Source organism: Nipponia nippon, unplaced genomic scaffold, assembly GCF_047370975.1.
Source record: "Nipponia nippon isolate SJK-2023a ecotype South Korea unplaced genomic scaffold, ASM4737097v1 scaffold_4, whole genome shotgun sequence".
Classification (NCBI taxonomy): Eukaryota; Metazoa; Chordata; class Aves; order Pelecaniformes; family Threskiornithidae; genus Nipponia; species Nipponia nippon.
The window spans coordinates 121455104-121478697 of NW_028262358.1; the positions used below are offsets into that span (position 1 = coordinate 121455104).

The following is a 23594-nucleotide window of genomic DNA, read 5'->3' on the forward strand; positions in this document are numbered from 1 at the left end:
GTAATTCAGAGGGTCTGGGTGATACAGCAAAAAAAAAAAAAAAGAAACAGAGACAGAGGAGAACACACCGTCACACCCACTGTGGGAGGGAAACAGTATGGGTCAATATAGTGATTTCTATTTCCCAGGCTATTTCTGTGCATGAAATGCTGGCTTACCTATTTTTTCAATTTGTAATGCAAACCAGCTCATTTTGCCACAGATATGCTTCTCACTGTCTTATCTGTATTTTAAAAAGGAAATAACCTAAAAAAAAATCTCACTGAGCCTGGTTTGCCACACATAGTAAGGACCACAGCGACAGTCAGCTGTGTTTCCTGTAGTCAATAATTTCTTCAAGTTGTAGCTTTTGTTTTAAAAGGTAAATAATTTTTCATCTTATATGAAACATGGATAATCTCCTATCTCTTCATACAGGATATGATAAGCAAAGAGAATCTCTTTCAGCAGGCTGAAGAAGTACTTGTTCTTATTTCACAGTGAATGAAGTACTTAGAGCACAAGTTCTCATTGTAGACTCTTATTTAAAAAGAAAATAATTATACTTCATAAGAAAAAAGGATATTCCTAGTTCTTAAAAAATAAAGATGTAGATTATTAAAAAGAGGAATTTGAAAAAACAGCTCAATTTTTCAATTTTAATTATTGCTTTTTGCATTTCCCTTAGCTCAGAAAATGGAAATAGGTCAAAACCCAAATCTCTTAAAAGGTTTTAAAAAGCTCAGTTTGTAAACTTTCTCAAGAATCAAGGAGCAAATTAAATTCCACTTAGATTGCTGTTGAATGGTCACTTGTTCTTGAGCTTCACATTGCTTGTCAAAATTTGTCTTGACTCTTAAAAGTTTTGTGGCTAAAATATTTTATTAATGTGATACTGAGTAACTTGACCTCTGTTAATCCAGTATTCAGAAGATAGGCCAAAATTGTATGGCACGAGCCTTTATTTAATGAAAAATTGTATCTATTAAAAAAAAGGGTGATATTACAGTAGTAGTCCTTAAGAATTACATTTAGCAAACCTTACATTGCCTTCTCAGCAGACTGCCCAATGCCTCGCTTTCCCTCCTCCTGTCCCTCCTTTTTCTTTTCTCTTTTTTTTGGCCAGAAAGAGCAACTTAGCTATTTTCCCAGTGAGGTAAACTAATGTCCAGCAGCCACAGATAAATGACCCCCATGCATATACAGGTGATTTAAATGCAAATAGGGACTCCGAAGAAATTATATTCCAATATTTATGTACTCCAATATTTGTTCTTCTAAATAAATGAAACACTTCTCTCTCACCATTAACAAGGCTTAATCTGTCAACATTTCACTTCAGATATTACCAACTTTAAGCAAAAAGGACGGACAACGCTAGCTGCCAGGACGAAGAAGATGCTTTATCCAGAGGGTGGAGTTGGGCTACTTTGCTCACTGGACTTTTGGGAAAACACAGTTTGGCCTGACTCACTGCCTCACTTTTTGCCCGTTGAGACGGGCTTTGGCTTGTATCGTGTTTGGGTCTGGGCACTGCTTCAGGAAATGGCAGATCTTTTAGATATTCTCCTCAAACATCTCCAAGGGAAGAAGGGTAAGCAGCCATACCCTGAGTCTGAAGCAGCAGTGGCAAGGAGAACAGTTTCAGCTTTCCTCTGCAAAAGCTTGGATTGCTCTTTGTGACTGTGACAACATGCTGCTCTACCCCAAGCACTGAAAATGACAGTTTTAAACTCCTTGTAGCTCATCCAAACCTGATGAGAATTTCACAGGACAGGGAAAAGGCATGTTCGCAGCATGCAGTCTCCCCTGTCTGCCAGATCTGCTGCGCACTGGGCGGGTTTCTCAAAGAAAAAAGTGAAATGAAATCACAGGAGGCGTTAGGCACTGACAGTGGTCTGTAACACTGTCCTCGGTATACACAGCTTAAAACAGAAACAGCTTCATTTCTCTAGAGGAAAAGATATTATTCCCACTCTTTTAGGTAATTTGTGTATGAATGAAGTTCCCTATTATATAGAAAAACTTCTACAGGTGGCTGTGGGCCCTGAATCATACCATCTGTGGAGAGTACGAAATATTTATCCTGTTAAATTATGAAAACAAGGTCTTGATCCTGCAACCCTATACCACAGTGGAAACTTTGAGCATAGGAGAAAGTCAGTAGGTCCTGCATTTTGGCCTGATATACTTCCCAGCTGAAGCACCTGCCATGTCAATGACTGTCTGTCATTCCCATCTTTTTTCCTGATTGTCTTGTTTCTGACACAAGCTTGCCAGGTGATGGGGAACAGCCAACTGCAACATCTCATTTCAAAGGCCAGCAGTCTTTACAGATCCATCCAGCTGCTGCATAGGGCAATCAAAAATGCACGCATCTTGAGCTGCTGGTCTTTAGTGTCCAGGAAATTCCCTTGTGTCTCCTTATTAGCTTCAGCCCAATCACAATGACTATAAATACAATGGAAGAAGTGAGAATGTTCTGTGATAAATATTGTTGCACACCTGGATCTACTAACTAACTTTGGGTATTTGCCTTTTAAATGACTGTAGGGTTCTTCATCCTACCTTTCCTTCTGATGGAAAAATATGGTGTTGGTCAGGTATCACAGCCTTTATGTAAACAAACATAAAAAGTTAGGGCAGACTTTCAAGCTTTCAGACAAATAAAAATAAGAGATAAAGGGGTAGTTTGAGCAGTGCCCTTACCTAAAGAATGAGAAAGAAGCTTCATTTAATAATCTTCTTACAGAATACCGTCAAGCATCATTAGGAGTGGCATTCACCTGACCAGACATATACTATACATTTCTCTATCTGATCTAAACAGTGATGCTTCCCATTTAAGTCGGAAGAGAGAAATAGAAACTTCCAAAGGCAATTGTTTTAATCTTAAAGGAAAATACCTAAAATAGGCTAAATAGGCCAGGTGAATGCAAGGACCTGTCACTCAATGCCATTTTGGTCATGTTTGTTGGCTGACCCAGGCTCAAATCAGCTTCAGAATGCCTCCTAGAAGACAAGCGATGTGGTCTGCTGAAGAAGCTGATGTTATTTAAAACTCTGAGTTCACTTCATTGAAGTCTGAGATATGAGTATCCCTCAGCCAATGATGTGGATTTATGGAGCATGACTTGGGTGCACAGCAATCTTTAAGCTACTTCTTGGTGTGCGTGTGTGCTCTTATTGTGGACATAGCTACAGAGACCAGACAGGTACGATAAGGTGCAGCTTGCCTGCACACTGTGACAGAAATATTTCTTAGATCTCCTGAACTTTGAGCTGAATAAGTTTTTTTGAGAACATTGACATTTATCCCATTTACCGTGTGGTGTCACGGTAAAAGAGTTTTTTCATTAAACATTAACTTCAACGCTTTGAGTCAGCGGAAACCTATCTCACCTCAAGCTGAAAGCTCAGCCAAGTAAATGCAGTTTGTCCATGTGGTTCTTAAATAGATTCCTTCACCCTGAAGAGAGAAGTAACAGTAGGTGTGTTTTCTGACTCTTTGGATAGCAACAGTAAGATTGTCTTGACTGGATCCATATCACACCCACCAGCCTTTTACCTGCTTTCTTACAAATGAGGGGAAAATAAGGTCACTAATGCACCACTAAAAATTTATTACAGGGAACACTAAGATATCCATCAGAAGAGGGAGGAAACACAATGGACAAGTAGCAGTCACAGCTTAATGATAGATAGTTTAGTTTACGTCGTTATTACAGGGTGTCTTGCTGAAGTGACTGCGTTTTATTTTTCCATTTAAAATCACACAGACTTTCTTCTCTATGGAGGACCTTGCTTGATTACTATACAATGCTTTTCCTCTCTCCAGTACACAAAGAACTGCTAGAGGTAGAAGGAATTACTCAGTCTTTTTGTTCTCCCCTCTAAATATAATAGGCCAGAGAACTATATCCAGCTAAGCTGTGTTTGGCTAAAGCATACCTTGCTGAACAGGAGCATGACGGGCTTAAAAACTTCACTCTTTCATGTTCTGCTTTTATTTCATGAGCATTGCAAAGAAGGAGTAAAATGCAGAAGCAGAAGTTTTTGGTTGAGGTGTATCCCAAAGTTGCAGGAAAGCTGTTTACAAGAGATAACGGGATTCGTTCTCACTTCCACAAGGGCCAGTTTGTAAGGTTCTTGTGATAAAAAAGGGACTACTGCAGGGAAGATGAATGCTTTACATACACCTTAAAGCTCTACCTATTATCCTGAGAAAGCAATAAGAAATAGTATAAATAAGATGAATACTTTAAGTCTCAGATGCTACTTGCAAAAGATGTTAGTGATAAAGCATGTATGTCTATTGTACTTTCTTGTGTTAACATAAGTGTTTCTCTTGCTCCTCATCAGTCCTCTGTGCTTAATCATATCGGGGCACTCAAGGTGGCTCTTACAGGGATGCTGTTCCTGCCAAAGTGAAGTCCCTTACTTAAGTCTTGCTCTAAAGGCAAGCAGGTATTAAGCTTCTGAAAAAACACAAGGATATGACTTCAGACATGGCAATGTATCATCTCAGTTGTCTTCCCTTACTGAGGACTGTCTCTAGGTTTCAAAATCCAGTCTGGAGCTGTGAATACACCTGTATTTGTGTTCACTCTACTCTTTGCATCTTTCCAGAAGAGCACTAGGAAAGGGCACTTGTCAGGGAAACTGAGGAGAAGTCTCTTGTTCCTCACTGACCTTTCATGATAACAGCTTTCCTTACTGGCATCAGCAAATGCCTGTGCACGATAATCTGAGAGATCACCAAGTTTCTCTTGGGTTGCAGACACTCTACAACATCACTTCCTTTAGGTTTGTTGCCTTCAATGTGTTCTTGTTACATTCATGTTAATCAAAATAAAAATTTCCCAAAACATAGGACAAGATTTAAATGGAAACATAAAGTTTTATTCTACCAAAGCAAAGGCTTTGGTAGAAGCTCAGTAGTGGGGACACTGTTAAAAAAGAAAACTAGAAAGATGCACTGAAAAATTATTATTTTTCAGTGTTTTTTACAGGATTTCTTAGCTGTGCTAGCTATAGAGTTATTGGCAGCATGCAGTTTGGAGGGTTGTTTTCCAGTGTCAAGGAAGTTATGTATTCTTCTGAATTACCTTTTACCTGAAGATCACATTATGCGCAAAGGAGTCTTTAAAACAGTTTCTAGCAACCCCTTGTATGTTCAGGTATCAGTTGAGATAAAATTTAAGTGGACTTTCAGCTCCGGGTAAAAGTCGTGATCATCTGTGAATCTGCACAGGTTCTGTAAGGTGCTGATTTATTAGCTTCACCCTTCCTAGCAAGTGATATGAATTTTCTCTACCAATTCTTTTCTTCCCTAACAGCTTCATTTACATAGTACCTTTTTTTCCCCCTTGCTTCCCTTGCTTCCAAATGCCACATTGTAGGAAATATTTTCTGGACATATACAAGATATTTTTCTGGGTTTATGCACAGATCACGTGTACCACTTTAATAATTTGAATGATCAACTTACGTGCCTAAGTTTGCACATGGGTGGGGATCTATTTCCCTGAGAGGAATAATGGCAAAAAAAAGTGCTTTTGAGAAATAGTGACTCCAGAGAGCTGTGACATTAGGTGATGTAAATGTAACGGTAAGTGTATTCATCTCTTTGACTTGTCTGTGATAAGTTGGTTTACAATCCCTGTCTTGTGGCCCAGGAACTTTTGTTCCTCATATCAAGTTTTTTACCAATTTTCTGTGTTTCTGAGTTTTAAGGGGTCTATTTCATTATCTGTAAATGTTGTGTGCGATTTCCATTTCCCTGTTTGATGAAAACTAGATAAACCCCTTTCAGCTTTAAAAATCCTCTCTTTTTTTGCCCCCGATGGTCTTTTACAGTACAATTTTGCTCAGTACAATGCTGTGCTATTCCTGCAAAGGTCCTGTGTGCTCCATTTGCTGTAAGAAAAGGCCACATCACTGGAGTGATGACTACAGGAAAATTGGCATGCTTTCTGTTTCAGCAAGAGGGCCTGTTCCCATCTCTTCTACTTCATCGTGCCCTCCTATTGAGAAGGTTAAGTAGTTCTCTCTCCACTAAATCTTGCAGAGTACACAAATGGTACAGAAATCTTAAGTGAGCTACATAATGCTAAGTTTGCCACAGTAATTGCAATGCACGCATGAAGAGTCAAAAAGGGTGGTTAGGGAATATTCCTCAATGAAAAGATGTGTTAGCTTCAATTTCCCTAGCTAATATAGCTCCCAGTGCTACTTTTGTACAACAATCCATCTATAGCAGCCAGATCGGAGAGGGTGTCTGTAGACTGAGACTGTAGGAAACAGGCTCCAGGGAGCTGATCCCAGAAGACCTCCTGCTATGTGTGGCACTTTCATCATTTCTATAAACATCAGCCTCTCAGAGGCCGAGCTGTAATGTTCTTAGTGGCACAGCAGCATGGTGCTGTTTAGTGGCAATGCATGAAATAATTGGTCTGACCTACACGAGGATTTGTCAAGACAGAGAGATAGTAAATATCTGATTTCGATGACTTAATGAGTGCTGTAAACTCTGAGCCACACCACAAGTTAAAACCCAGCATAAACTGTGCATTTTGTACATGCATTAACACTGATCCACAAGTTTTAATCAGTATGACCTTGGCACAAGTCGCAAATGTACGTAGAACAATCAGTATGTAAAATATTTCTACAAGAAACTCTCATATTGTTTGTTTTTCCTCTGTACGACTAACATCTCCTTCAGTTGTCTGAATATGAGGCAAGTAGAGACTTCTTTGTTTGTAGCTGAATGCTGACCAAATAGAAGACATGATTTGTGACCTTCATAATTAATTTACGTGACTGGTTTTTAGTTACGAGGAAGTAGGTGCTAAATCATTGAATACCCAGAAGTAGTCCTGTGCTACTGAACTGACAAGATGAATTTATTATTTCCTTGCAATGGGCCAAGCACAAATTCAATGAACAACTGCAACCCAACTTGCTATCTAAAATACAGCACCCCTTCCGGGACAAGCCAACACTGGAGGTACTACAATGAATTGAGAGCAAATAAATATGGGCATATAAAGAAAAAATTTCAGTGGAAAAGTCCAGTCTCTGAAGTGTTCATAGCAACGTGTGAAAGATAGAAGTTTTCATGCCATAGCTCATTAGATGCCACATTCTTCTTAGAGACTTTCCAGGTACATGTAAAACATGCGCTTACCAGCATTAAATAACTCATGTAGGGCTGAATAAAAATCTTTTATACTGATTTGTTCAACTGATCTGTCTAGCCAAATCTGCAAGGACTGTTAGCGGGAGGCTACTGAAATAATCTAAGCTCTAAAGATTTAAGCTTGGTTTATGACGTATTATGGTCAATATTATGTGAAAATGGTCTGGATTGTTGTGTTTCAAAAGCACCCATCCTTATGTTTATTGATTACATAAAGGATGGTCCAAGGCCCATTCAGGAGGCAGGGCAAAAAACAAGACTAGAATCTGATCTAAACTAATGACTGTGACTCCCTTTATGCCCTGAGGCTTTACCAGGCCTATGCTTCATCCTACTAGTTTTGGACTATTTTTTTCTCCTCCCAATTGACCACAAAAAAGCTCCAGATTGTGCTGCTTAGAACTGGACTAATAACTTAGCATTGTCCAAAGAAGGTACGTTACCCACCCATAGCATATCTGCCTTCTACTCAATGACCCAGAAAGAACAAAGGAAAGTTTTCTTTTTATTTAGAACAAGAGAAGACTAAGAGGACACATAATAGCACACTTCAAATGTCTTTAAGGTTTCTGCGATAATACATTTCTTGTATTACTAAAAGGGAGAAAGAGGAGTTCCTAGCTTTTAATTCCATGTGGCACCTTCAGAAATGAACGTCTACATTATAGATGGCTACATTTACCTCAGTGAGCTGGTGCTCAGTTTATTAGAGATAAGGGAAATAGCTACTTAAGGAGTGTAGTTAAACATATCCTAATACAGATACCTAAAGCAGGTAAAAATTACTTTCTTCTCCCTCACTCTTTCACTGAATCTCTGCCGCTCTCTCAAATACAAAAAGGACTAACTCCACAGGCCTTTAGAGTTAGGTGAGAGGAATCCCACCTGAAATACTCACAGACTTTAACTAGTTTAGCTGCATAGCAGATTATTAATTCGAGAAAACACCATTTCTGTTTCAGGAGTGAGGAATTGAAGCAAAGAATCCTCCACAGTCTAAGGATCAGGCCCTGACTTATTCCAGTATCCTTTCCAGGGGACACTCAAGAAGTTTGGCGCCAGGACTCCTGTCTGCTATGGTCCAGCACCAGGCCCTTAACTGCAAACAGTGTCCTCAACTGGCTGAGATGAGGGTGATATGAAGAGATGTCAAAGCATCTATTTGTCTTTTGAGAAGCCTCCTTTGGGACTGCAGGACACCTGTTCAGGTTACTGTTATGTTTTCAATTTCAAGTACCATTCTTAAAACATTTAAGAGACTTATTGGAAAATTCACTATGAATGACAGCGAAAAGTTTGAGTGTATGTTTTGGCAAATGAAACATGTCCCATCTTCTGTGTCACTGAAAGGTGTCAATCAGACCCGCTCATTGCATTGTCTCTAATGGGCTTGGGAAAAATAGGCATGACTACTCCTAGCACATCCTGAAGACAACCACACGATCCTGTGCCTGTTATTTATAGCTAAAGGCAAATATATAATAAAAATAACCAAGTATCTTAAACAAGGGCTGCTTTAATTTCTCCTAGGGACAGGGTTAGCTGAGACAACAGCGTACTAGATAGCATCGTTCCTGCATGCAAACAACCTGCTCAGTATAGGTGCCTGAAGAAGGAGAGGGTAAAGACTTGAGCTTCCTCCTCGGGGTACGTAAAGTGGTAAATAAAACTCTTTAACCTGCAACAATAGTTCTCCAGGCAGTCATGAAAGCACAGAATTCCAGGAAAGCCTGCCAGATAATCACCAAGTTGCAACAATAGTGCCTGCTTTGGAAAAAATAACAGGGAGGAGACTCAAAACCTGATTTTGTTATGGAAAGGCTTGTGAGTAAAATGTGTCCAGATTTACCAAACTTTCAGACATGAGGTGTTTGCCTCATTTCCTGCCATCGTCTGATACCCAGATTTTGCCTTGAACCAAGAGAAGGAATGCTGTCCTTACACTTCCAGAAGAGTTAAAGCATGTGCAAACCTGGTGCTCCGAGATCTTCATGTGGATCTTGCCAGATATTAACCAACTTGCTCTGACATACACTGTTGTCACAATCAATTAGTAGGCTCTTCTACTTACTGGAAGCATTTATGGCCAGAATCTTGTGTCATTAGACTTTCATTGCCTTATGGACCATGGTGATGAAAACAGAACTTTGAGTTAGTCTATCTGCAGATGAGAAGTCTGTATTCATATACCAATGAAGCATCCGGCCAACTCCTTCTTAGCTGGATACACAGCTTTTAGTAGCAAAAGAGATTTTTGATTTCCAATATTAAAAAAGAATCCTTAATGAAGGACATGTTTTGCTGTTATAAGCTTCTGTGCAGAACTTCTGCCAGCACAGATATGTTGGAAGGTGAGAATTCTTCACACCTCTGAGTTGACAAAAATATTCCCGTAAAACATTCTAACATTTTGGACTGTGCATGAACAGCATCATATTTTGTGCTCTTAATCAGGCTGAGGAAATATGTATGGAGTCAAGCATAAGAGTGAAAAAAAATTCAAGGGAGCTTGCCTGTAAGCCACAAATTGGGGATGAATGCTGCAAAGGACATCTAGAACTTGTGGTTAAACTGAATGATTAAACTGTTCCATGTGATAGATTTCCAGGGTATTAAATGTTCATGTGAAAGCTCCATTCTCTTTCAGATTTATTCCTTTTAATCAAACAGAGTTTTGCATTACTAATGCATTACCTCCTGTACAATAAAAAAGGAAGGGAAAAAAAAGCAGTTTTGTCACTTGTGGCAACCAATATGTTGAGAAATATCTCCTAACATAAGAAATAGGGACACCTGCACAGGAACCACTCCTAAAAACAAAGCACTAACATAGGAGTCTACTTCAAAAAAACAGGAGACATTTTTATGTTTTCTGATACATTGTTGGGTGAGGGAGGAAAATCTCCATCATACGGCCAGAGCTGCACAGCTACATCTGCACAACAGGTGAATCCATTCTTGCTTTGAAATTACTGGCTTTCTGTAATTTCTGTACTTCAGAAGCAGTAGTGCTTAGAAACTCTCCCTTACTCCTCAGTGTTTCAATCCTGTGCAAAAATCACAAGGGCTACATTTCAACTTTTGCCAACATAAACAGCTTTTGACCCTTCAGGAATCACTTTGTGGGAAACTTGAGTTATCATATGTGCCTGCACACAGAATTCTGTATATCACTAAACAAAAATAACATGGTTTAACATATACTTACTTTGTTATCTTCAGTATAGGTTTCTGGAATATGTTTACATTGGGAAAAGACTTTTTGAAGAAGATAGGTGAATCGTTATGCATGCCCTAAAATAAAAAATGGTGTTTTAAAGTCAATGAATAAAATTAAAAAATCTTGTTTTTCATTCAAAATTTGTCAACAAAACAAATAAAAGCCTTAATTTGATTTTAGTTTGGCAGGTTGAGTTTTCTTCCTTTACTTCCATTACTTTATGCAGAAGTGGGAGAAGAGAAGAAAGCAGAGGGGTGTTAATGATGCAAAACAGAAAAAGAAAAATGTCATTTGATTTGAAATTATCATATATATATCAAAAACAAAAATCTGACAATAAGCATTTTAAAGAGTCATTTTCAGTTACACATGTTGAACTTTGGGTTGCCCGTCAGTAATAGAATGAATAGTTGACAAGGGCCATTTCTTTAATGTATGCGAGAGTATTTCCATGCCAATCCGTTACCTCAACTTTTCCTAAAAATGTTATTTTAGGAACATGACATGTTCCTAAGACATGTTATTGATGTGGGTGTCAGAATATCTTTGTTAGTCCTAGGGAACAGCCCCATGGCTGCATTGCACAGACCCAAGACCAGATGACTGAGCCCAGCGACCAGCCCGTGAACCTTCAGACATCACCGGCAGGTCAGCGCAGGAGGGAGTGTCATTTCCTTACTTGTATCTCCTGGTACCCCATGTCCACTTGACTTGTGGTTAAACTGAGATATAATTATACTGGAGGTGTGGCTACCAAATGTGATATTATAATTAGCAGGTCTTAGTGCTTCATAGGCTCTTTCTCAGCATTCACTAATTAATCTTCCTTGCCCTGACTATGTCAGTTTATCTCTGTGTTGCAGTCGGTGACACTGAAGCATGGAGGTTAAATGTCTTGCTTGCAGCCCAGAGTGGAGACAGTAGCTGTCAAGGAGCTTCTTAATGAGAAAGTCTGTCTCCTGTTTTTCACAGTTTAACTGTGGCCTTTACACTTAGGCGAATCCAATTTTTGGCAGCCTGGCCTACTAGAGCCGGGAGCAGCCCAGGGGTGGGGAACATCCTCATCCTGTTCCTGCTCTGATGGCCTCTTGCTGCTTGGTCTTCCTCAAGCACCTCACTACAGTTTTGTTTCTTGGGCATTAATTGGATATTCTGACAACACAAATTTCTAATGACATGTCAAGGTTTCCAACCCTTGCTTTCCATTTAGGATACAGTCTTAGTTTTAGCTGCTTAACCTGTTGTTATTGTAGGTGTGATATGTTAAGGACATGAGTGAGGCAAGATTTATGGAAGAGTTGTTCTCTGTATCATACCAATAGATGGAGAAAAGCAGGGAAGATTTAGGCCCACGACTCTTACTAAGACTTTGTGATATTGAAAGTGAAAGACCTTTCATTTTGCTTTGTCCAGAGGCTGATTCTCAGAGCGCCAAATTAGATAACATGACTACTGCAGTTGGCATATTTTAAATATCAAAAATGTTCTTTCTTCACAAGCTGTAAGACTGTTAAAGTTACTTCATAACATTTGTTCAAAACTCTGTGTTTAAAGTCATGTAAGTTAACTGCTGAGGAGCTCTTACATCATTCTCCACAGATAAGACTTAGACTTGTACCGTAGTAGTTGCTGTTATCATCTCTCAGCATATGTGCTTCTTGGGAGTATATCTGGAACCAGAACAGAAATTGTAAGAAATTCTCGGTGTTACTAGCTTCTTGCCTGAACTGCACCTAAAAAGTAGCACAATTCTGTAGGTGTAACTTCAGCACATACCAAAAAGCATATGCTAGCATCACAAAGGAAACAACTCTCAGGACACCAGTATAAAAAATAAGTTTGTGAAAATACAGTGAGAGAATGGAGAAGAACATTGCTTGACGTGTTGGATCTCAGTGAATGTCATATTGCTTCTACCTCACTTGTATATGGGAAACTCATATTCCAAAGCATCTCAGCCTTTCCAGGGACATGAACAACTAAGTGGAGTGACCCAAGCTCTCCTTGAAGGCTGTATTGAGAAACAGGATCTTCCAGGTAGCATTTCATCTCACCTGCTATTTCTTTTATTCCACATCAACAGGGAAGCAGAATCTTTTGAAATCCCCTATGAAAGTAAGAAGGTTAATGCCTGCATACCCTGCAGTAGCCCAGCAGGATGCATGATGCTCCAGGGTGGCACTTCATGATGCAGAAGATCTCTTCCAGCTCCTGCTGCTGCCATGCTCAAACACCATAGAGAGATAGCCAGAACACAAAAGCTGGCTCTTTGGGGAGGGAGCTCTCTCAGAAATCTCCAATAATGAAACCATTCCTCTTTAAATATTCATTGACCCAGAGAGAGGGTGGAAAGAGAAAGTGTGTGCATGGAAGGAGTTTTAACACTCATCTCCTTGGTTCTAAGCAGAAATTAAATGTCAGAAAACATCCCAGAAAACACCTGAGAGTTTTGCCAAAATTATGTATCCTCCTGTAAGAAAACTGAGGTTTTATATAATAGTATTTTCTCAGGAAATTTTCACCCAACTTTGGTTTGAATTACACTTTCTACAAATATCACTGTGGTTGTGGGAGCCTTGAATAGTGGCACACAGTCATGATGTTGAAACTGAGCTCCAGGCAGGTAGAAAATTAAGGCTACCAAAATTAGTCATTGATATCCTGGAAACTGTAAATTGCCTTAATTTGATGGTATAAATTGCTTTAATATGATAGTAATTTGGCCAACAGAGACAGGATGAAACAATGGAGGGGCAGAAACTGCTACCAAACTGTTTCTATATGTAGTGATTATTTATTCATCCAGTATTATCTAAGAAATTCTGTGGAAGGAAGTAATAAAATCAGGCCAGGGTAGGCCCAGAACTTTAATTTCTAGTAAAAGGAGGAGCCCTTTATACAGGTAGCAAAATGAAAAAAAGCTATGCAGCTGAATGTCTGGGTATGGTTCACCCTCTTGTGTTTCTAACCAGAATTGCAGTCCTATGGAGAAAATTATTTTTACTAGGGTAAAATAAGAAGGGAAGGTGGTAAGTGGGATCAGTCTTGCTCAGGGATGGTATATGTGATTCAAGACCTATGGGAGACCAGCACCCATCTTGAGGAGCAGCTGGAGGTCCGGTGGGACACCCTAGTGCATCCTGCATGGCACCAGGGTGTATCACTTGGGAGAAGTGTCAGGAGGAAGGTTAGCAGGAAGGAGCTTCTCTGTACAGTGAGAAGATGCTATTCCAGATGTTTGCTCATTTTTTAAAGTCTATCAAAGTTTATAAATTGTAAGCAAAGAACTTCTGTTTCCTCTGTGTTTATTTTGTTTTGTTCCTTTTTATTAAAGTTAGAAATATAAAGATCAGATAAAAGCTATAACATGTAAAAAAAAAAGCTGTAAGATGATTCTGAAATACTGTTTTATCAATATAATAATATTGTCAGTATCTAAAGAGGCATGTTTGTGATAATGCCCCTCATTAAATGGGTCATAAAATTTCTCCAAGTAACCAATGCCACTGACAGGTAACAAATGGAAGTCCTCAGTTCTGCATCAATATAGATACGCAGTCCTTTGAAGTCATGCCCTGCATTGTAAAGGGCCTGGAAAGATATGAAATGAAAAACTTTACTCAAGGAAATGCATATTTAGAAGCAATACACTGAGTAACATGGCACTGTGACCACGTGCAGCAGATCCAGCTAAACTTCCCCCTAGGCAGAAGCTGGCGGGCTACCTGCAAATAGAGGTGAGAGAAGGGACATCTAAGGCCTTCAGCTGAACTTAATCCTCTTGGTGACATCCTAAAGGTGTGCACTGCTAGGAATTGACACTAAGATGGTTTCTGGGTGGTTCTGGAGAAAACCAGATAAATTCCAAGAAGGTGTGGGACTTAGTCATAGAGAGGGTATGAAGGGTTATATATACCTCTTTCTTTGTATGAATGCTTTTAAAAAGCTTTGTATTTCTCAACTGTTGGTGCCATATGAAAAAAAAAATTTCATTTATCACCTGCATACACAGATGTATCAGAAGCTTTGTGTTTAGGCAACAGAGTAAAAGTTGGCAGATTCAACAAGTACCTCTTATTTTGGCCGTACAAAACACTGCATCACTTTTTGCTTTGTCTTTCTTTTCCTGTCTCATCCCTGCTCACACGAAGTATCAAAGAGCCTTGAAATATCTATAAGGAATTTTCCAAATGAAAAAACTGAATTATAAATAACTTCAATTAAAAGCTTGGTTTGTGAACCGGTGGTAAATCATGTATTTATTTAACAATCAAAGAAAAGGTAACAGAAGAAAGTTAAGTGGCATTTAACATATTTTGCAAAAAACTGAAGTGTTTTAAAAGTATGTTTCCCATTAAAAAGAAATGAATCAGTGGAAGATCCATGGCAAGGAAAACCACAAAGTAACATATCAGTAGCTTAAGCATGATTTCTACAAAGTCTAAAATAACATCAGAGGTTATTTTGAGCTACTAGACTTATTTAGGACTGAAATAATGGTGAGATTTCAGAAAAAAAATGTTACGTATGGGGCAATCCAAGCTGATGCACTGAGAGCGAATATACTCCACAGTGAGTTCTACTCTTTCTTAATAAGTCTCACAGCAGCTATAATGACATCCACCAGGACATTGTATGATTTGAGCGGTGCATCTACAGGTAGCAGGACCCTTCTCCTTCACCAGTAAATCGTTACAGCTAAACAAGATTTTCAGATTTATGCAGTTTCCAAAGAAGTCTAGATACTTGCAAGGACTGGCTAAAATACAAGAGACAGAAACAAAACCAAGAAATATTAATTGAAAACAAAGTCCTGGTCTGATACTTCTGCATTTTCCAAAAATTCCAAATGTTCATGTCTGTATAGTCTTTGTACTTCTGCTTTGCTGTTAAAATTGCTTGAATATTATAGAAAAGGGAATGCAGGCAGAAAGGTGGTGTCTTACAGTTCCCATCTGTTTGTACACTTTGACTTGCTCCACATGGAAGGCTGCAGAACCCAAGGGCCTGTGCAGATCTTCACATACATACGGATGTGTGAAGCCTGACAATCTGTTTGTGCCCTTAGATATAGATGTATATCAAGATATTTTGTCTTGAGCTTTCCAGAAGAGGGCAGCAGAAGATTGACGGTGTGATAATGCACCTATTGCTCATCAGCAACACAATTTACCCGTTATCACAGGATGGTTGAGGTTGGAAGGGACCTCTGGAGGTCAGCCAGTCCAACCCCCCTTCCCAAGATTGTGCCTGTTCTGGTGGGATGTTTAACCACTGTTATTTCTGGGGAGAAATGAAAGAGGCAGTTCTAGGATCTTTCATCCAGATTAGCAAGAAGTAACTATGGAAAAGTAAAATGCTACAAAGGAATAACATTATTGTCTGAGGTAATGCAATGTTTGTTGTAAGGAGGAGAATACATTCACCTACTGCAAAGTCCTCTGTCACAGTGGCCTGGACAGTCTCACATTTTGGTCCGCTTTCGTAAGGTGTAGCTATTTGCATTGCATCATTTCCTCTGAAATTTGAAAGAGATACAACACAAAACAAGATCAGAGTGCAGCTCTGAGACATTAAGAAGAATTTATGTTATTTATCGCAATGAAAGGTATCCAGAAGTTTTTGGACAAAATTATTTTCATAAACAGTCATGTTTTAGTTTCAGATATTCATAGAATACAGGAACTTTGATTTTAAGTAAGAGGGACAATAAGGTTTAGAGAAAGAAAATTAATTGATTATTTGCATTTACAGCATTATCAGTTAAAAAAAAAATCGTATGTGCTTCCTAGTTGTGCTTTTCTAATGGCTTTCAAGTGATTGTGTCTTATAAGGAAATAACCTCAGCAGACATGTTCTGACATGCAGCTGTTCCAGATGTGCTCTTTACCTCTCTGAGTATTCATTTACTGTTGACTTTCACTTTGAATTTGACTTTCTTGTTTGTGGTGAAAGTTAGAGGATGATTTGTGCATGATGCCTGATTCTGCAGAGATGGACCTTTCTTTGTTCATATGCTAAAATTTCCCTAAAATCTGTTTCAATATGAAATAAAATAAATATTGCTCTTCAACCTGATGTTAAACCCACAATTCACAGCTGTATTTTCAAAATTATAAATGATTAAACTGTAATCATTTTATCCTACACATGACCAATGGACCGCAGGAGTTTTTGAAAACGTATCCATAATTATCGCATCTTAAATAAGTAAAAAAGTGGTAGGAGAACAGTATTGTCAAATATAGAAGTAGTTGAACTGGTTCCTAGGACAGTAGACAACTGCACATCCAGTCTGGTAACTGTTCTACTAGATTAGCTGTAGAATAAAAAATAAACACATTATTTCAGAGTCATGTTTTATTGAATTCTCATTTTTGTCTATTTAGCTTTTAAGTTTACAGTTTAGCTGTCAGAAAGAAGAAATAGAAAAATGAGTTAACCATGTCCTCCAGTTTCCAAATGTTTTTGAACACAGTTTCTGACAGGACACTGAAGTTTAAAAGCAAATATTTTCATCATAGATATTTTGCTTTGACATTTCTTAATCAGGTATTTCAATCCCTATACAGAAAATATTTAGTTCTAAATTAAAGGTATTGATTTTTTTTTTCGCTACAGAATAACATTTCTCTTCTGGACAGCTCTTCCAAAATATTGGTTCCGTTGCCTCAGAGTAAGATGAAAAAGAAGAGTTTTAATTTATCATTCATCTTTGGATAAGAGTGTGAATGATAGATAATGATTTGATGACACTAATAATTTTTTTCTGATTATAAATATCTCCCAGGTCCCTTAAGTGTACTCCTGTAATTCTAGCATATCATTGCAGTTTGTTTCAATTCTCCATACCTGAGTATTGCTCTCGATATTGACATTTTTCATGGTTGCTCCAAACCCATCCTTGAAATTCGAGGACTGACCGTACCAGACTTGAATTTCTTCAGCCCATGTTCTTGGGTAATATGACAGTAATACATTCTCACCACAGATGACATGTGAAATAGAAGTAAGCCTATTTTATTACTTAGGAGAGAAGCAAGCTGTAGGGTAGGAGGTAGGACAGAGGGGTTGTAGCTACATTCTAAAAAACTCTCTACAATGCCAACCTATTTGCCCTGTGATTTTAAGAAGAGGACAGTACACCTGATCCTATGAAAGCTGCAGGAAATGTCGCTCTGATTTTGGTGAGCTTTCAGTCACAGATACTTATTTGACAATAAAATGTTACACAAAAATGTCTGTACTTAGTCATACCAAGTCATCTATTGCGCTGTCTTGTCTCCAGCAGGAGCCAAAAGCAGACACTTCAAGAAAGGTACAAATATAGGGCAAGTACCCAGCATCCCTTCTCTCAAGTGCCAACAATTTGTCTTTCAGAGTATTTATCTGACAAAGATGATGGTTTTGTGTTTAATAATCCTAAAAAGATATTCTACAACAGGTTAAAAGTTATCCTTATTTGTAGTTCACATGCATAGGGATCATCTGCAAATTGTTATTAACCCATCAGCTTAGGCTCCATATTTTTCATGTACCATTAATGATGCTCTCATCTCTTGGCCTGATTTTCATCCACACTTATTTGCCCATTTCTAAGCATTTTTGGCAGTTTTCTCAATCCACACCTGAAAGACACAAAGGAAGAAGTATCCAGGTCACAGATAGGTTAATGCAGTCCATAAGAAGAAAAAAAAAATGGGGACTGACTTGGCCGTTGTGCGCTGAGTGGTCCCATGATCCTCAACAGAAAGCAGAGGAGTCGTGCGAGTTTACACTACTGGGCCATGGGCACCGCATTTCTTCAGCTGTTAAAGGCTGCAAAGCAGGTTATTTTGCACAGTATCACACAGTCCTGATCTCCAGACAGTGCTAATTAATAGGAATTTTATCACATACTGTTGCTTTGTTTTGGCTTTGTGTCTGAGTTAACTTTGCAGGGTGCAGCACACGAAATGGTATAAACCTGATTTTCAGCCCAGGTGCAGCTGACACGTAGTGATAGACACCAGCTGGACTCTGGACCTGGGGAATGTTTGCAAGTCTTACCATGCAGACTTAACCGTAAAGCACCGACCAGATCATCTGCTCATGGGATAGGGATAACAAAGAACATCAAGGTTGACGGGGGTGGGAGCAGTGATCATAGAATCATAGAATGTCCTGAGTTGGAAGGGACCCACAACAATCATCAAGTCTAACTCCTGTGCCTGCATAGGACAACCCCAAAATTCACACCGTATGTCTGAAGGCGTTATCCAAATGCTTCTTGAGTATTGTCAGGCTTGGCACCATAACTACCTCCTGGGGGAGTTTGTTCCAGTGCTCCACCACCCTCTGGGTGAAGAACCTTTTCCTAATGTCCAACCTGAACCTCGCCTGGCATATCTTCCTGCCGTTCCCTTGGGTCCTATCATTGGTGGCAAAGCAAGCTCAGCTGAGGACAAATGGCTAGGCAGATCTAGGACTTTTCTGCCCTCCTGACAGTGTGTGATTCAGAAACATGTTGCTGCTGCTCCACTTTTGCTTTACACATACTTTCCTTCATCCAGGGCATGTGTTTTCTCCTAAGGGAGGTGCTTATCCCACAGACTAGTATTATGCGTAATCTGAGAGCCATCACTGCATGCTGTACCTTATCCCCGGTTTAAATACTCTCCCTGAAAAGTCTTGCAGTTCCTGTCTGTTGCAATGAGCAGACTTAAGGCAAGAACTTGCGATCGACAGTGCAGGCTATATTAACATAGGTTTGACAGCAATAAACAGATGTAGTTGGGGCAAGCCTGTGTTTGTAGTTTTGTAGACAAATAACCCTAGGCATGGAACATTTCCGATGTTGCTTAACTGAGTTTTGCTAAGTGGAGAAACTAAGGCATGTTGGTTAGGAGAGAGGTTTTGAATAGTGCTTGTGGCCTGCCTTGAGACTTTTGCAATGATTTTACAAGTGCTTGCAGCATCGATGTGTGCAAAATTAAGCAGGACGCCTGCAGAAACAGATAAAATTCTGATTTATTCATCTCAATCCCAAAACACCTTTCCTGCCCTCTCTCTTCACTGAGTGTGGGCTGTTTAGAAGGCTAAAATCTTCTGCTAATTGTGTGGAAAGCAGGCTAGTTGCAATGCATATCTTACCATCTTCAGCATGTTTCTGGCTGTGGGAATTACAGATCTCCATATTTCATTGTGTTGCTCAAGGATCTGGTTTTGGTTTTGAAATTTAAAATGAGGAAAGGAGGAAATGTCCATTCATTTATACTGAAAACCCTGGAAAACAACAACAGTGAATGTTCCAGTTATGAGAAGTTTAATAAGCAAGATAAATTATGAGCTTCTTGTCAAAGTAAAGCTTCTTGGAAATTCCCAACTTTCCTTTATTGGTTCTTCTGTTCTTATAATTGATGATTTTTTTTCTTCCTTCCTTGATTTGAACTGTACTTTTCATTAGGAGACATGACCCTAAGTGGAATTTGTAGATAGGTATTCTACCTTCAGATATCTCTACATCAAACATGGAGAAAGCTTAGCTCTGGAACCAAATCTCAAGCCTGTCTTTGACCTCTTGTGTGCACTAAAAATGTCCCTAACTCTTGTCACTTACAAACTTTGGAAGTATGTGAAGTTGGATCAGAACTTAGGACTGTGTGCAGACCATCTTCTGAAATACCTAAGGTCAAGAAAGCAATGAATGATTTAGATTGTCTCTTACATAGTGACATCAGGTCATGAATCCTTGCAGAGAAAAAGAGTTGCAATGCTTACATTGGTGTTTTCAGACTAAAACATCCCTCAGGAAAGGATTCTTTCCACTTAATGTCTAAAAATGAGACATCTCAGTCTAAGCTAGACACCTGCACTCTCTTTGTCATTACTGGAGAGTGCAGAGGTAGCTCATCCCACAAAATCTGAACTCGTTTTTAGGACTGGAAGAACCATTCTCTCCAAGTACCTTTTTCTCCTTCCTTTGTTTGTAGAGGGAGGCTGGTAGAGATCTGGACAACTCATACTTTGATGCTTAAGTCAGTGAGATGACTTCCACTGTTAGTGTGATGGTCTCTTTTCCAGGCACTGATTCATCTTATTTAATTTTAGATATCTATACCATAGATATAAAGATCTAAAAGTCATCTCAGTTTGCCTTTATGGTCAGTGAGAAAAGCATAAAGTGAGAGAGACTGAATTCTGAAATGTCCAAGTAATATGAGCCTTCAGAGCTCAATTCTAGGTTTTAAACGCTGTAGTCAGTGGCTTAAAACAGCACCTAATGCCATTTGAAATGCCCAGAGAGCCCTACCTAGCCTCAGACTGTTGCTCCAGAAAGGTATAGCTGTCAGTACAGCCGCCCATGAATGGCTTAGATACCCTGGAGAGTCTCAAGCTGCACTAAGACACTTCTGTTTGGGCAACTGAGCCTACCCCAAGAGGTGTTGTACATCTTGTTTAACTTAAGACATTTACAGTGGTAGAAATAATATCTCATCCAGTTATTTTAGGCTTCTGCTATACTCAGGTAAAGGAAACAAGCAACTTACAACATAGTTCACCTGAGATTTATTGAAGAAAGAGATGACTGACATCCCTGAAGTACTCATTTCTTTTCATTCATTAATAAGCAGATCCTGATAAATAGCTCACATTCAAGTGTCTACATAGTCGATATTTACATCTTACAAGATTCATCCTCTCTAAGGAGAGGTGAAGATTAGATTTCTGATACTTAGATAAACTATTTTAGAATAGCTTCAGTTCACATTTTTTTTTGGAAGAGAAGACTATTTTGATAGGAAGAAGAAATATTTTAATACTAAAATCTGTGAAAAATGAGAGTTCATCTTTATTGTCTTATGTTAACATGTTAACAATAATTTCAGCCCTGAATTATAAAGTTCTAGAGATCACTAGACCAGACTATGCCACGTCAGATATCTGTAAAATGTGCTCTGATATAGCTCTTTTGGACAGATGAATGCTCCTACTTGTCCATCAGACTGGTGTAGCAAAGCAGCCAGGAAAATGATTGCAGTTAGTAGATCCATTTCTACAGAGAAGAAAACAAAACCCAAAATCCATTAATCTCTGTTGCATGGAGTTTGTGGTGTAATGTGGTATGTAAGCAAGACGCAAAACTGTTGCAAAGTCAACCTTGCCACATAGAAGATTATTGTAGTTGATACCTGATACAGCTGAATGCGCTGAAACTGCACAAATGAGTGCATGGGCACCACTATCTCCTTCCAGAGAGAAGACTTCACCTTGCATTGGGACAGGGACCGTAGGTAACATAAAGTTGTGTGTTTCTTGTAACAGATGGATCAACCCTCTTTTGACTTCTTTATTCAAGTTATATTGAATTTACAGCATTTCCTTATAAAAAAAAAGCCCATTAATTTGTTCAGTAGGGTCACATCAGTGTCCTGCTCAAGCATGCATCATCCGTACTGGGAACTGATATTGTGGAGCAGAGCACTGAACACATCAACAGTTTTATCTCCATTCCTTTCCTGCTCCCTGTTTCCTGATCAAATCACCATTGTAATGGCTCCAGTAAATGGTGATGATCACCCTCAAGTTGCATCTTACAACTAGACATAAACAAAACCTTCACGAAATAACATTGGCTATTGACCTCTGGCTGCTAAGATGCCTTGTAGAAGCAAATATCACAGTACGTGCAGGAACAGTCTGAAACCCACTCATATTCATGCGATATTTTTTCTACATGTCAGAAGAAGCAAAGGTTACATATCACAGAACCACAGAATCATTTAGGCTGGATTTGTATTATTGAGGATATGCAGGAAAATGTGTCTTTTTAGTTGGTAAAGAGTAAAGATGTGGCAAAATCCCGAGGAAGAGTAACTTTGAGCTCAACCGGCTATCTTAAAACAGACTGAAGCAAGCAAGGAAAACAGGCATAATAAAAAACATCAAACATAATAAACCTTAGAGTGGGCCTCTGGGAAAAATCCACAGTGTGAGCAGTAGAGGTCAGTGGTACAGATCTAGGAAATCCTGCTTGACAGGGAAACTATTGGGATAACACCTGTAAAAACCATAAATATACAATGAAAATACAAAACCCCCACCAATCCATCTCTGCTAAGTGATTAAATAAACATGTTGATGTTAGGTGAGAAGAATGAGTTAAGAGCTTTTACTTCTGGCAGGAACTGAAGGATGGATTCACATCTCAAAAATTTAACAGCAAGTTACCAGAGTCCTGGAAAAAGAGCTTGCATTTCATTCTTCTTTCACTGAATAGAACAAATATTTCTTGTTCCTAGAAAAATGACTTGGAAGAGATGACATTTATAGCATTATTCATAACGTGTTCATTATTTAACACCTGAAATTGCCTCTAGATTTTTGATCTGATCTCCCTTTTATTTATGTTGGGTTTATGTTACTGAAGTCAGTGGATTTACTTGCTATTTAGTCCTGTGTGAGCGAGTCAGCCTACATCTGTGGTGTCAGAAATTGCTGCTTAATGTAGGGAAAATAATGATAACAATAAAAAGAATAATGATGGGGGTCCAGAAAGAGTGTTAGTTTTCTTCACAGATGCTTTGGTGTGACTCATTTATAAATAGTGCAGGAGCTCCGATACTTTCATCTTCACTGAGGAGTAAGTTCTATACATTGTGGTCTGTAACTGGGCACAAGCAGGTCCACTTATAACCCTTATTTGGGGCTAAATTTCCAACTAAAATTCAGCCTTGTGCAGAGGCCCTGGGAAAGGCCTGCCAGAACACTGGAAAATATTATTTTTTTCAGACATCTTTTGTTGTGTGTGAGACCCCTTTTATGTTCACATTTTATAAGTATTCCACACTAGTTTGCAGTAGTATTCCAACACACATGTCACAGCATACAATGCCATGGTAAAAGGCTTGATGCAGCGGTGCTTTTGCCAACATTTACCTTTTAGGTTGAGAGTGGCTTCCTCTGAATTTAGGTGCTAATAAGTATAGGCATAGCTAGAAACTTTATCATTTTTACAACACAGAAAAGACTTTCCACTTAGGTTGGAGTGCAATCAACCAGAGAACATAAATGTACCATGTGACTTTTACACCCAGCCGAAATATCTTAGGGCTAATATCGAGAGCAAAGTGTTCATGAACAAATATAAGGCATGAGTCCATATATCAGAAGGTGACAACCAAGCTGCTGTTGGAACAAGATAAGTTCTTG

General features: G+C 38.9%; 1 pseudogene; it reads right to left on the reverse strand.

Moving 5' to 3' along the window:
- Nucleotides 1–14992: 14992 nt before the first annotated feature.
- LOC148053500 (cysteine-rich venom protein TEL1-like) lies at nt 14993–21436 on the reverse strand (annotated as a pseudogene).
- Nucleotides 21437–23594: the final 2158 nt, after the last annotated feature.